This window comes from Typopeltis vanoorti, chromosome 14 (assembly GCF_054136105.1).
Source record: "Typopeltis vanoorti isolate ZY-2024b chromosome 14, IOZ_Tvanoo_1.0, whole genome shotgun sequence".
Lineage (NCBI taxonomy): Eukaryota > Metazoa > Arthropoda > Arachnida > Uropygi > Thelyphonidae > Typopeltis > Typopeltis vanoorti.
In genome coordinates this window covers 65,043,683-65,059,995 of record NC_143562.1, presented here as the reverse complement: position 1 = coordinate 65,059,995, position 16,313 = coordinate 65,043,683, and the positions used below count along the sequence as shown (strand labels likewise).

Here is a 16,313-nt window from a genome sequence, read left to right as displayed (position 1 = left end):
TCTTCTTATGAGCAAGTTTCTAGACGCTGTGATATTTGTTATGCTGTGATATTTGAGACGCTGTGAGTTTTCCAGTACTGTATGATTCCTGTGAAGTGAATTTTTTAGGTTATTTGGAAGTTAAAATTGAAAAGTGCATGAAAATGGTAAATGGTTTCATATATTGTTTTCAGTTTTTTTTGTGCACAGGTTTTGAATTATGTTTAATAGTTAGGAAATTCATTTTAATTATTTCATATTATTGTAAAATCTTGTATAAAAAAATAGTAATATTTTTTCTGTCAATTTTACATGGGAAATAAAATTTACATAAAATACTTGTAATTAAATTAATGTTTAACTCACTTTATCTGTATTAAATCCGGTAACAAATTTTTAGAATAAATTTATAAGAACCATTAGAATTGTAAAAGACAAAAGAATAAGCTCAGATTAGACAGGATTAGACAAATAGACCTAAGGCTAGTGACAAGGTCACCGGATTATGGGTTTTCCCGCCAAAACTCAACGATAGCATGGGTGGTGGAGAAAAACTCTTCAGTAAATCCGGGGGACTTAATTTGTAGAAGGGCCAAGGTCGGGAGAGTGAGATAAAAGGCAGAGATTTTGGTGCAAAAGGGCTCTCGCTTCGAAGTTGTTTCCAGTGCCAAGCCTTTTCCAAGGACGGGGACAGTCACGTTCCTGTGAGCAAAGAGTTCCGACGATGATGAGATGTTAGATAGCAGTGGAGACAGTCTTTTGGATGATTCTTCAATGATTTACCAGTGTGCTGTAATATTGCTGCCGTAACCTAGAACCCAATCGGAAATTTTTTTGGAGGAAGCGGAATGTGCCCGTATACCTTTAGGATCTAGGACTATATGTAATGCTGGCAAGATTGTAAGTAAGATGTTTTATGTTAATTCCTAGATTGTGAAAATTAAGCAACAAATGTTGGTTCTATTGTCGATTAGCAAAGAAAATATTAGAGAAGTCGGAAAGCCATACTTCTGCTTGAATGTGAATAAGTATTATATAGTTTTAAGGAATTTGCTAATGTTGTGTAATGCAAAGAAATTGAATGTGGTTAAAAAGCTTTACATTTTTCCTCTTTATAACATGAGTAAATGTAAAGTGTTCAAGTCTATCCACGTGTCTGAAAATTTACGTGAAATTTTAATGTCTTTGTCTTAAAGCTTAAGCAAAAATGCTTGATCGTATGGAGAATTAGACTCGTAATTTGTATTGCCTTCATTGTTGTCTAGTTGCATTAGGCTGAATCAGACACTTGATATGTGCAGTTTAAATTTTGTAATTAATTTGTCTTAGAATGAATAAACCTGTTTGTTTTGTTAATAGGTTGTGTGATCTTGCCTTACCAATGCACTGTCTCATAAAATTAAAGAACCTGTGTGACCAAGGAATAGTGATAGCCACGACTGACTGATATTAAGAATTAGGAGTTGCTTGAATTAGAGTCAATTTAAGAGATATTTCTCGTACTTAGCTGATTGTTTCTCTTGCATGTAAGGGAAAGATAAACAATTCTTTTATGTGATCCTTAATGGCACAGTTCAAATAAAAAATAAATTTTTAAGGATCAATACAAGAGAAATACAGCAAGATAGTTTAGGGAATTATTTCCAGCCAGAAACAATTCCTGAGTCTACACTTCGAGCACGTGAAATAGCTTACTTACAGCCTTGAGAGAAAAGGGGGGAGTAAAACTGTAGACTAAAAGGATTAAGAATAATCACAAGTTTTGTGCATGAAGAACTAGCTCAAGCAACAACAATAAACTCGGTATTACGACTGATAAGAAAATGACATTACAAAGGTGCAGTCCAATGACGTTAAATAATAACACAGAAAATAAATAAAATAATAATATCAAATTAAAACATATTATTACATTATGAAATTATTATTTTTATGGCTATTTAGCCTATTTTTGTTTAGGAGTACCCTTTTTTTATAATATGGGCTTTTTTTTTTTATATTGTTTTTATAACGGCGTGTGAGCCATTTTGACAGTGCGTCAACTTCGGGCTTGTGGGGGAAGTGAAAAACTATGACTTTCCCTATGAGCCCCAAAGACGATGCACTGCTGAAATGGCTCTCATTCTTTCTACCACCCCTAATCTTGTTCCATAATATCCTTCTCCTTCCCCAAAAATTTCTATGTTCACCCTCATCCCAAAGTATTCTCTGCCCACCTTTAATAATTTAAAAAATATAAAGAAATCTGGGTTTTTCAAAAAAAGTTCACATACCTCTTGCCTCACCAATAATTCTCCCACATCATTCAGATCCCACTTTTCCAACCCTCCTTCTGTTCAGTCATACTTCCTTCCTTCAACGATGAATGTATATCACCATATGCCGGGATGCCACTGAAAAAGAACACAGCCAGCAACAATCCCACAAAGGTATGTCCGGTTTTTTTCTTCCTATATATACAGGGTGTTCGGGATAAATTTGACAGTTTCGTAAGGAAAAAGAAAATTTTCTTTGTATCTATTAAATTTAATGAATTGACAAAAAAACATTACAGGCAGAGTTAATTACAATACTATCAACAAGATTTACTCAAAATAACCACCATTAGCATCGATCACAGCTTCAATTCTGCTTCGGAACCTCGAACAAGCTGATGCTACAGTCTCCCTGGGAAGGGCTGCAAAAACTGTTTTAATTTTATCCATTAACTGGGCTTTTGTATTACTGGAAGTGCGATTGGTGTCTTTTTCAACTGCGCCCCATACAAAATAATCCATGGGGTTAAGGTCTGGGGAGTTTGGAGGCCAAACATTTGGACTGGTGAAGTCGTAGAAATTTTCAGACAACCATTTTTGACTTTTCCCAGAGGTGTGGCAAGGGGCCGAATCCTGCTGCCATACATACGGCCTACCATTGGCTACCCTTGTTATCCAGGGCTTGACTACAGTTAGCAACTCCACGAACAAAGCCCGAATTCCAATGCCAGGGTTCTTCAACACCTGTTCCTGCAGATTTGCGAGGAATTCTGCTGTACGAACGCAATCAGATCGTCTGCTAGGGATCTTTCTTCTTGCTACATCGTCGTAGTCACCATTGCAAGTCTCTAGTTCATGCCTGATTGTTTTTACTGTATTCAGGGAGCATTGGGCAGCAGTCGTAATATCCTTATTTTGATGGCGGGCACGAATCATCATGATACAAGTTATTCTCTTCCATGATTCAGGTGGGTTCCAGCTATCCATCCTTTCTGACATCTTGTATATGAATGAAGAAGGGTCCAAACTTTTAAATGAAGAGAAGTGTGTGTTAATACATGTAACTTACGGAAAAATATAATTAATTATAAATATGTCAAATTTATCCCGAACACCCTGTATATATATATATATATATATATTTCCTCCTATATATTCTTTACATATCTGTCCATATAAAACGTAAGTAATGCCCTAAAACGTGAGTAAAAAGCCAATGACATTATAAAAAAAAAAAAAGGGGTACTCCTAAACAAAAATAGGCTAAATAGCCATAAAAATAATATTTACTTAGAGGAGTAACATGGGAATTTTCCCAGAAATAATACCTATAATGAAAATAATTCTTGAGACCATGATTGTGGTGTAGTACTATTTTGCATTCTACAAACATGGCCCTAGGACAGGAGTTACCAATTATAGACCAGTCTGTATATCTACAGTTGTAGTTAAGGTACTGGGTAAGTTGATTAACAATAGAATACAGCAGGACTTGATTAATGGATATAGGATTCTTGGTATCCAAGAATTCACCGAATAAACAAATCATCGAACAACAGTTAATCAAAAAAGCAATTCACTGAAAGGCAATTCACCGATCAGCAGTTAATCGAAAACGCAATTCATCAAAAAACAACAGTTCATCGAAAATACAGTTCACTGAAAAATGAATTAAAGGCATGTGGAGTGAAGATGTGCATGCATATTATTTTTTTGTTTTGAATTGTTTTGAGAGATTTTTTCAGGCGGTATAAACGATCATTAACTATCTATACTGGTTGTAGTGAATGATATCCACTGAGTCAGATATAGTAAAGATGTTAAATGAACATGTCATAAAGGTATTTGAGCCTCGTGAAAATAACATCCTGCAGAACTTGAGGTCAGTGGGGAGGGAGGAGGAACACTGATGGTGAGTGAGAGATATACATGAAGAATTGAGCAAACTCGATATCAATCAGCATCTAGGACATGTTGATATATCACCATGTGTCTTGAGGTATCCTCATTGATGAACGCATGGGGTTTACTAAAGGAAAATTGTGTTTTAGCAATATAGTAATTTATTATAACAGCCAGACAGGTAAATTGGGAAAATGAGATGCGTACACTGTGGTATATTTAGATTTTGCTAAATCCTATGATAGATTGCCAAATAATAATCTGGCATTTAAATTCGAACAGATGGGATTGGATAATACATTAGTGCACTCAACTGAAGATTGGCTGTCTGACACATATCGGCAAGTTGGGTATGGGGGTGCAATATCCCAGAAGAGGAAGTCACTAGTGGTGTGGCCCAAGGATCAATTGAACATAACAAGCTGTATGGGGGGGAGGGGGACTGAAAAGTTCTGATAAACACCTAGAACAAAAATGATATTAAAGTAACTGATATAAACCAAAAGGAAGTACATATCTTAAAACCCTTTAACGCCCATGTTTCCTTAATTCGTAATAATTTATTCTTTTTTCATTTAGGATATGTAAGAAGACGTTTTGAGATTTTGAAGAAATTTGAAGACATACATGTGCGGGCCTCCACATTTTTCGTGCTGCAAGAAAAGTCCTCAACTGAGATTCACCAAACTTTGTGTGAGACTTTAGGGAACTGTGCCCTCACTATAATCAACAATTGCTAGATTGGTGGCAAAGTTGAATGCTGAGCACCCTGAGACACAGATGCTCCCAGGTCAGGGAGACCTTCCACAGAGATCACACCTGAAAACATCGATGCCGTGCATGCCATGATCCCCTATGAAAAAATACCAGTCAAAAACATTGCAAAGTCTCTGAAGATAACCAAGGAATGAGTTGGGGTTATTATCCACCAAAAACTGGACATGCAGAAACTCTCAGCATAGTGGGTCCTCAAATGTTTGAATGCCCGACCAAAAGAGAAAACGTGTGCTGTAATCTCAAGGGATTTTTGGTCATTTTTAAGAAATCAGGGACATATTTTTGGCTCGTATTCTGACTCTTGATGAAACATGGCTTCGTCACTATGATCCAGAGAATATACAATGGTCAATGAAGTGAAGATACCAAGATTCTTCACAGCCAAAGACGTTTCAAACAAAAAATTCAGCAGGAAAGGTTCTTGCCTTTGTGTTTTGGGATATGGATGGTATAATCCTTACCAAATACCCCAAAAAAGATGAAACTGTTATAACAGCTCTGAAGGAGGTACTGAAGGATGGGATTCAGCAGAGGAAACTGAGAGAGGCGTGTTGCTTTTGCTGGACAACAATGCACCTGCTTATGAAACCCATCAGACAGTACACAACTTGGGCTTTCAATGTCTGCCTCACCCATCATATTCGGCAGAACTGGCTCCCCACCTGACGGTTTCCAGTTCTTAAAATTTAAAGAAACTTGAAAGGAACAAAATTTACCACAGATGAAGTCATATCTGCAGCTGAGGGCTGGTTTTTGCAAAAAGGGAAAGACTTTTTTCTCAAAGGATTCCAGGCAGCATCGTTGTGATAAATGTATAACACTTCGTGGGGAACATGAAGAATAATGAGTAAGTTACAGTTGTACCTCAGTTCCTCCATGGTGATTATCACAAATATTCAGCACATTTTCATAAGATTTAAAAGTTTGGAAGGCACAGATGGGAAGCAGAACATAAGATGGTGGGGAGATATCTTAGAGGAGTAGAGGAGATGAGGGATCTATGATGTTGGTGGATAAGGACCTGAAATATTGAAGATATTTTGCTAAAATTGTGAGGACAACACAGTGCATTGTCAGTGATGCCGAGAACATTGAAATGTAGGCATAAAGATGTAATGACACCATTATATAAAGCTTTATTCAGACTGTATATGGATTACTGTGCCAAGATTTTGCTACTTGGTTTTCAAATAGATGAAGATATGTTGTAAAAGATTCAGAGACGATTGACTAAGGTGGTTTCTAGTTGCTGGAATGTTAGTATGAAGACAGATTGAGGGATTGCCGCTATAGAGTATCGTGGATAAAATGATGGGAGGTAAACGTCATTGGGACATATTACAAAGTTATTAAGTGGTATTTATCAAATTAATGAGTATCAGATTTTTCATAGAATGGGTGGAGACAGGAGAGAACAAGAGGCCATCCCTGGACCTGTATAAGAAGGCGTGAGCAAGAACTGGTTTTTTTGCGTAGTGATTTCGGAGTGGTTGGAATGCATTGCCTGCTAGTGTAGTGGGTGCGAAGATGGTGAATACATTCTAGCCACTGTATGATGAGCTGTATGTGTAATGGAGGGCCTCCCAATATCAGTTGTTGACTGCAGGGAGGTCCATGACTATAGACCTCCCTGCAGTCAACAACTGATATTGGGAGGTCACAGACCACCGCTGCATAGCGAATTTCATTATATAGTGAATCATTGCCAGTTTTATCACTTGCAGAATGCATGTAATGGCTAAATAATGTTTAAAGTAGTTGTGTGTGTGTGTGTGTGTGTGTGTGTGTGTGTGTGTGTGTGTGTGTGTGTGTGTGTGTGTGTGTGTGTGTGTGTGTGTGTGTAAATGACGTAAATAAAGGAATCATTTACGTCAGGTATGCAAAAGAAATATTTAGAATAATTTTCGGAAACGGGAAAATTATTCTGAATCGCATGGCTTAAAGGAAGATGCTGACCCTGTTCAGTCATGTTTCATCCAATTGTAAAGATTTGTTCTTTTTCTTTTAGGATGTATAAGAAGACATAAAATTAACTGATCTTTGTCCTGGATGTTCATCAGAACTTTCCACCCTTCCCTCATATAAATGGGTGCTGGTTATAATTGAAAAACGTCTTATAAGGAGGATTATCGAAAAGCGAACGTCATAAGACCTGTATTATTGTAATAATATTAATTCGAAGCATTATTGCTCAAGGCACTACTCTCTGTGCCTAATAAATGCTTCTTGCATTATTGTTAAATTAAGACATAATCACTAAAACTTTTTCGTTACGTCAGTTTGAAAAAAAAAAATAAATAATAATTAAAATGTAATAAATAACATTTTCGGCATCATGTCTTTCTCACAACAAACAAAAGAAGTTAGCTGTTAGAAGATTCCCAAAGCAGGTAGAAATATTTATCAGAACAAACTATGAACGAAAAAGGTAGTTTGACTTGCTGCATTTAATCTGCTTCTAATGGAAAGACATTTTCCTGAACTGTGTATAACTTACATCCTTTCAATCAAATAGAAAATTCTAAATCCCTCACTCGTTCAAAAAATATAAAATTAAAAAAAAAAATAATAATTTTTGTACTGTTTCAGAAAAAAAAAAGAAATAATATTTAAAAAATGCATTCCAAATTTTAAAAGGCAATGTAATTCAAAATGGTCATAATTAAAATATACTCTCTCTTTCTGTGTGTGTGTGTGGGGGGGGGGGTGGTAAGTAGATGATAATGCCCACTCTGCTAGGTTCTAGAGTTAGAGGAAAAATAAATTCCTGATAATTTTAAAGATAACTAAAATGATAAATTATGGTAAATGAATCGCAGTTGTTATGCTAGAGCTACCTAACTTTTTGTTCACTTTATTTCTGTGATGTTTTCTTTTTTCTGGCTGTCTCATCAAGAAGTTATTTGGTGTTCTTTTTTCTTCCCCCATTTCCAAGCTCAGGGTATAAACAAATATCTTTTTTGAGCATTCCACTTTTATAAAAGCACCATGGCACTTCAAATTGTAAAACCAAACTTCCTTCACAGTTATTCATTTCGCTGCAATGTATTCATCATTAATAAAAAACATGTTATTAATATTAATTTGTAGGGCACAGTTTAACTGCATATAAACTTTTCAAGTCAAGTTATTGCAAACGAAAGTTGCTTGGCAAATAAATCAATGCTCATCCTTCCTAACTAAATTACTTCATTAACTTATATCACACGTATATCTTGAGAACCTTCAACTGTTATAATAGAAACATTTTCCCATCAAGGCTAAGAGATATATTGTTGTGTAGGTTGGGCTGGTGTCAGAAGGGTGCTAGTAACATGATATTTTATTGAAGGGACACTGAAAGAAGGCACGTAGCTATGAATTTTTCAAGGGTGCCAATAACCAAGCTTTGCTTTCGATACACTTCATTTCTAAAATATCTTAATTTTATAATCCCTATATATCGCTACAGATGAAAAAAATGGCTTATCAATAATTGCTAATTTTTAAAGTATACTGCTTAAAAGCATATCAATGGATGCATAAACCATGCAAGTTATTTACAGTAATCACTGTAAGAAAATAGGTCTTTTCCTTCTTCTCCTTTCATGTAGCTGAAATGGGCATGCGATTGCTCCGGATTGTTGGCACTTGAATGAATCCATATGATTTATCATATGTTGCGAGAAGAAAAATATGAAAAATTTTAAATATAGCACCTTTTTAAAAGGAAAATGAAAAATGTCACAAGCCAAGAAATTGTATAATAAATTACATAGAAATAGTGGATATTAAAGATCCGGTATTTTTTCTAAGCCAAATGTTTGAAGAAACCATGAAAGTTTCCAAAATCTGACCTGAGAGCTTAGGAGAATACAATCCTTGTAATCTCTCAGGTTATTTTAATTGTTATTTTAAGTAGTGCAAGCTAAGGGTTGAGTTAGCTTGCACTACTCAAAATAACACAACCACTGCCAAGTTTTTTTATATGTATGCCTTTGATAAATGGCATTGCTGAACATTTGTCAAAAATTATGAAGAAATGCAAACTCGCTACCTATAAACTAATCAACCAAATTCGCAACTTGCTACCTTCTCCAAAAGACAAACTCTCACCAATGATGCTACCTGGCATGTACAAAGTACCATGTTCTTGTAATTTGCCTTACTATGGACAAACAGGAAGATCTGTAAATAAACGTATCTCTGAACATCAAGACCACATCTGCCTTATCAAACCTCATCAATATGGCCTTACACAACATTGAGTTGAAAACACTAACCACAGGATCCAATGGCACAACACCAATCTACTACATAGATCCATATATAAACATGAATGTTTGTATAAAGAAAGTGCTCTAGCCTTACGTCACAGAAAATCTTAACCATAACAACTGTCTCACTATCCCAAAAGTCTGGGAAATTTTTCTCCTCAGTTGTATAAAATAAATTTATCAATTATATTTTAATTTGATTTAATTACAGCCCAATAGTTTTTAATCCTTAAATATACTATTGTATACTAATGTGGAATTACCGTGCTGGCAAGTTTGACAAGCTTAGGAGAATGCTTGGATCAGTGCCATGGCATGTACAACTGCAAGGGCTGGACGTCGATAGAACGTGGGAAGTGGTCAAGGAGCATTTACAGGAGGTTATGGCTGATTGTATACCTAGGATCCGAATAGTAAAACAAGTAGGGGTTAAATGGATGAATAACACCATTAAGCTTGAGCTGCAAAAAAAGAAACAACTGTGGAGGGAATTTAAAGAAAGGGGTGACCTGCAGGCACACGAACGGTATAAAGTGCAGGCCAGAAGAGTAACGAGTGTGGTAAAAACAGCAAAAGCCGATTATGAAAGGAAACTAGCTATGCAAGCAAAAGAGAATCCCAAACAGTTCTTTCAATATGCTGCAAGCAAGAAAAAAACTGGACATCGCAAAATGATTTTAAGGAATGACGATGATAAGGAGGTCACTGAACCAGTCGATATAGTGGAGTTACTGAGCGCGCACTTTGCTAAAGTATATCATCCAGGTGGTGACATTGAAAAAATGAAGGAACCATTAGTTTATATGGGAATTGTGATGAATGAAGTGGAGGTGAATAGTCTATTACAGAACCTTAATGTGAATACATCTGTGGGATTGGATGGTATACCAGCACTGGTCTTGCGTGAAGCGGCTAAGGAATTATCAGTGCCCTTGACCATGTTGTTTAATCTGAGTCTCGGGTCTGGTTTAGTCCCGAAGGTGTGGAAAGAGGGGAAAATAGTTTCACTGCATAAAGGAGGATCCAAGACTATGGTGGCAAATTACCGACCAATCAGCATATCAGGAGTCGTTGTCAAGGTCTTGGAGAAAGTAGTCAAGGGAAAAATACAGGAATGGATTGATGAAAATGAGATACTGTACAGGGGACAGCATGGCTTTGTGAAGGGTAGATCATGCCTCAGTAACTTGCTCAAGTTTTATAACAAGGTGACGGCAGAACTGGATAAGGGAAATGGGTTTACAGTGATAACTGCTGGACATGGCAAAAGCGTTTGACAGGATACCACATGTAATTCTAATCCGTAAACTACAACATATGGGAATGGATATAGGGTTGGTGAAATGGATAGGTGGGTGGTTGATGGAGAGATATCAAAGAGTAGTTTATTCAGGAGTAGAGTCCAAAAGACGGCCTGTGACTAGTGGTGTGCCGCAGGGTTCTGTTCTTGGACCACTGCTGGTTAATCTGTTCATTAACGATATAGGGAAGGATCTAAGTGGAACAGTTCATTTGTTCGCTGATGATGCAAAGTTGGGTAGGGCGATAGTGAATGCAGAAGATGTCAAAGTCTTGCAGGATGACTTAGATAGATTGGAGTTCTGGGCTAAGGAGAATGGATGTCAATTTAATGTGACAAAATGTAAGGTTATGCATTTTGGGGTGAAAAGATTAGCAGCAGTATAATACATTGGTGGAACTGTACTCCAAGAGATTGATAAGGCCAGGGACTTGGGAGTGTTGGTGGATAGGGAGATGAAGTTTAGGGGACACATTGCAAAAATAGCTAAATCAGCTTATCAACTCACTTGGTTGTTGAAAAATACCTTGACGAGCAGAGACAAGCAAGTTATTGTACCTCTGTACCGAGCCTTGATAAGACCTCATCTCGACTTCTGTGCCCAGATTTGGTCACCTCGGTTCCTTCTTGATGGGGAGGAGGTGGAGAGGATCCAGAGGCGAGTGACTAAGATGATTGTAGGTCTATGGAATGAACCATATGAGAACAGGTTGAAGATTTGTGGGTTGCAGAAACTAGTTGATAGGCAGAAAAGGGGAGATATGATTGAGACATTCAAATTGTTAAAAGGATTCTATAGGATTAATTCAGCGGATATTTCTGAGATCAGGACTGGTGGTGGGAGAACTATGGGACACCTATGGAAGCTGGGCAAGAGTGTGGTTAGCAGGGGTGTTAGAGCTGGGTTCTTTACTTTTAGAGTGGTAAATGAGTGGAATAAGCTGCCAGAGTCTGTTGTGGGTGCTAAGACAGTGAGCGAGTTCAAGGCAAGGTATGATAGATACTGTGAGAATGTCGAATAGTTGTGTGGACATGATGTTTAGGGCCTCCCTCGATGAGTCTAAGGACTCTCTGGAGTAGCCCTAAATAATAATAATAATAATAATACATTGAAGGATTCCAATGTAAGCATGCGCACTGATGTGTTTTTTTAATATTCCTGTTGTTGTTTAATAACTGTACTGATGATGTCTTATGATACTTAAGATAACTTTTTGATAATATGAAAATATTTCAATTACTGGAGTGATTTTTACAGACATATGAAATTTTAATTATCAGAATTATCGACACTTTTGGGAATCCTACATTCATTCGTTTTTTTTCTGTTCTTTTTTTTTCTTTTTTCTTTTTAGTGTTAGCAGCTCTTCTGTCTTATCAATAATAGATATCTCACACATGCTAGTATTTTGCTGTAGATTAAAAACCTCTCATAATACACAAAATATTCATTTTTATTCAGGAATAGATAAATTTTTACTACTGCTGTTGTTTCCGAAGACAGAATGAAAATGTCCCTATACCGTTAAAAACTTTCCAATTTCCACAGATGCTGTACTGCACAAGCCAGAAAAACAAGTGTTTTTTTATCACTAAATACATTTGTGTACTATATTTAGGAACAATCAGTGTAATTAAAGACATCTCGAACAACACACTTAATGAAACACTCTGCTCCCGCAGACTGTGCTGCATGCATGCAAACAGGGCAGATTTATTGTGACAATAAGCAGAGAAACTACATGTAACTAAACAGCTCTAACAGCTGCTTTCAAATTTACAGTTCCAGAAATATGTGTAACAGATGTTTATAATAGTCATTTGATAAAGAAAGCACTCACTTTATGAAAAACAAAATGAATATAACTTGAAATCAGTTTGATATCATCCAGTCTCTTAATTGCATTTAAGTGTCTGGGTGGAACTAAAGCTTTGTGAAAAATGCGATCACTCGACCTGGAAGCATGCATATGCTAAAAGCAGTACCCGCCAGGGAATAATGGAACAGCAGAGACACCCGGGTGCAAACAAGATGAGTTAATGCAATTTTAAATATGGAACGCATGAAGGTCAAATGAACAATAGCTATAGCTATGCTTACGAGCTTTGTTTTTGTGAGGCACTCAAATGATTTACACTTCGTGGTGAGATTAGATTATCATTGGCAAACACTAGCGTGAGACACTGATAATTTGAATTTTGATAAGATTTTTAAATACATATAATATGCACAAAAAGTTTTGTTTATAAATTAATTTGGAAAAACTAATAACTTGGGAAATTATAATTTTTCCATAATGAATCGAAGAAAGACTGTAATAACATGTTTTACTTATTTATACACAAGTTCCAATATCCTGTTTTTCCTTAGGAATTGTATTAGTGCATCATCATAAAATGAAGTTTTTTCCCTTCAGTTCCATCACCAATGTTTTGTCAGTAGTGAATAAGCTGAGGCCACACAGCCTTTCTTGAAATTGTCTTTTCTATAACACGCAGGGTTGGCTTTTCCGATGGTGTAACATGTGCATTTGCACAGGGCGACAAATTTTTTAGGGCGGCAAAATTGGCCTAAACTATATAAAAAATGAATCATAGACAAGTCCTTTATTCTTTCTCTGTTGAAACCAGACTTCAGGATGTCATTAGTTAAATGTTTACATATTAAAACTTCATTGTAATGTATACTTTTTAAAAATCATAATCATTTAAAATAATATAGTATTATTTTATGTTTAATATCGCACTGTCAGTGTTAATTTCAGACGACAATAGCAGAACATCTCCTATCTTGCATTAATTTCTATTCCATTGTTAACCGTGAGTTGACCTTGACCTGAGGTTAAATCTCATTTAATCAATGAGACCAAACGATCATTATGAGATAATTGGTTAAGAGAAAACCAATTAAAGAAATAAAATCAAAATACATAAATACACTTGTGTAGTGATTGTTAATAATACTTTTTTGATACAGTTATGGATTTGAATTTTAAAATAATTTTAACATTCCAGTATGTGTGATAAAAGAAAAAAAAAACTATCAGGCGCAGAATATCGCTAACGAAAATCGGAAAAAGAACGCGCTATTCAGAAACAGTATCTAAAAACTGAAACAGCTAATACAAGAGAAAATAAGTGAAAGGACCGAAACCAAAATGTCTGAGCTCATGGCAAGTATTTCTAAATGCAGTTCCATTAATGTCGATATTAGTAACAATAAGGGTGGCAAAATATGCTACCACACAGGTTGACAAAATTCCTAGGGCTGGCCTTGATAACATGCGTGTATTCTCTTCATAGCCAAAAGAGAATGCTCGACTCTAGCAATAGAGCTCTGAATCGACATGAGAAGTTCTGTTAACTTATAAATTTCTTTGAATGCAACCTGAAGTTGATTTTCTTTCAAAAGTTTTAATAGGTTTTTTGGCAGATTCATCAGAAGAAAAGAGTACTTTTAATTCATTTTTCAAGCGAATGTGCTCAAAAACTGGGCAATAAAATCGTTTAAGTTTTTTTGTGAGGATATCACCAAGTCCAACACATTAAAACCTTGAGATCCCTTAGAAATTCAACAAATTTACTCTCCTTACTCCCATACACTATTTCTTCCTTCCTATCAACATTCATATAATTAAAACCTCCATTCTGATTTAATGCAATACATCAAACTTAAATGATTCCAACTTCCCTTCAAATTGTCTTCATAGATTCATAAACTGAACACCCTTTGCCTTGCACAACTCTGCCATCTCGCCATCCATTATCTCTACTCTCATCTTCACCTCACTATTATCATTATATCTGGGCAATGCTAACCACTTTTCCAACAAAACTATATTCATTTCCTTCTGCAATAACTTCCTCAAATTCCTGTCTGCCACACAGTGGCATAGCTAGGAGGGGCGGTCTGCCCCGGGCGGCACTTTGAACATTACCCTATATGTCGTTTTGAGTTTTTATAGTATTTTTGGTGTGTGTTGAGAGGGGCGGCAAACTCATGGATCGCCCCGAGTGGCAAAAGCTCTAGCAACACCACTGCCACCACACTACTTTTTTTCCATCCAAGTAATTTATGCCCACAAATACCACTAATTTTGATGCTCGTTCCTTCCTTCCATGCAAAGCATCAATTATTTTTTTCAATGTTCCACCTGGAAAACAAGTTTTATGCACCTTGTTATTCAAAACCCATCTAATGATTGAATTCCCACATAATGCTATACGATTATATAATCGTATAGCATTATAGAAGTGTAAAAAGATAATTATCTTTTGACACGTGCATCATATCTGACTTGATAACCTCTTCATTTTCATGCAAATCTCTTTAGATGCTCAATCTCATCCTCCACATGCTCCATTTCACTCTTCGCATTCATCAGCTTTTTCCTAAGCTCTTCCACTTCATTTCTATTATTAGCATTTCATCCATTTTCTGACTGCTCCTGGTGACACTAGCACCCTTTTCGAAATGCTCTAGCCCAGTGTTTCTCAAACTTCAGATATCCGCATACCCCTTCTTAAATTTTCATTATTACAAAGTACCCCCTTATCAAAATAATAATAAATAAATAAAGTATATTTCATTGTAAATGTCTATTTTATTTGAATTTATATGTTCGTGTAAACAAAAAGTATTTATTTTTAATAGAACAAAATTTGAATAGGTTGCTCTTCATTTCCCGTCCATGAAAATCCACATTTCAAGTAATTCATATCATACCTGCGAAGATTTTTCATCTTCTTCCTAGTTGGAAGAAGATGAAAAGAGATGTCAGACGACACACCCTTATCAATTTCATTTGATCCAGATACAATGTCAACGTTTTCTTGTTGCTTACAGCTACTTGTATTTGCTATATTGCCCTCTTTTGTGCTTTTTATAAATCCAGTCTTTAACCAATGATCCATACTTAAGAATTTGAAAGCTGAAAAAAATTAATGTATTTACTTGAATATAACTCGCACTTTTTTTCCCAAAATTAAAGCTAAAAAATCGTGGTGCGAGATATATGTGGGAATTTTTGGGAACTAAAGATTTCAGAAAAGAACTGGAAACAGTGTGACTTATCAAGAAGTTCCAATTCACTATCGGTACCTTTGGCATCGACAACAGTTTCTTTGTGGGCATTGTCAAAGTCATCTACCCAAACAGCTTCATCTTTTTTCCCATTAATGGAATTGCAGCTCTTTGAAATTTTGGAAAATTTGGAAGGAGGAGAGCACTTTATGCAATTATTAAGGGATAACTATCTGCGATAGCATGTAATGGATAATACTAGGGGTCAGAGAGTGCTTGACCTAGGGATTTGAGGATTTGACTGTAATGAATATGACCACATTGCCACCAATTGGTGAGAGTGATCATAGAGTCTTGACTTGGGAATGGCTAAAGGTGTGGAATTTACAATTAAGACAGGGTACATGTGGAATTATCAGGCTGGTAAGTATGACAAGCTTAGGAGTTTGATTGGTTCAGTGCCATGGCTTGTAAAACTGCAAGGGCTGGATGTTGATAGTGCATGGGATGCTGTTAAGAAGTGTTTGCGGGAGGCAATGGCTGACTGTATACCTAGAGTTCGAATAATAAATCAAGTAGGGATTAAATGGATGAATAACACCATTAAGCTTGAGCTGCAAAAAAAGAAACAACTGTGGAGGGAATTTAAGGAGAAATGTGACTTGCAGGCACACAAACGGTATAAAGCCCAGGCCTTATACCTGAAGGGTAACAAGTGTGGTAAGAAAAGCAAAAGCGGATTATGAAAGAACATTAGCCATGCAGGCTAAAGAGAATCCCAAACAGTTTTTTCGATATGTTGCAAGTAAAAGAAAAAATGT

General features: G+C 36.1%; 1 protein-coding gene across 6 annotated transcripts in view; it reads left to right on the top strand.

Moving 5' to 3' along the window:
- The window catches only part of LOC150099548 (uncharacterized), a 569,663-nt gene that overhangs the window by 472,367 nt on the left and 80,983 nt on the right, over positions 1-16,313 (top strand). The gene's annotated exons all lie outside the window — the stretch shown is intronic.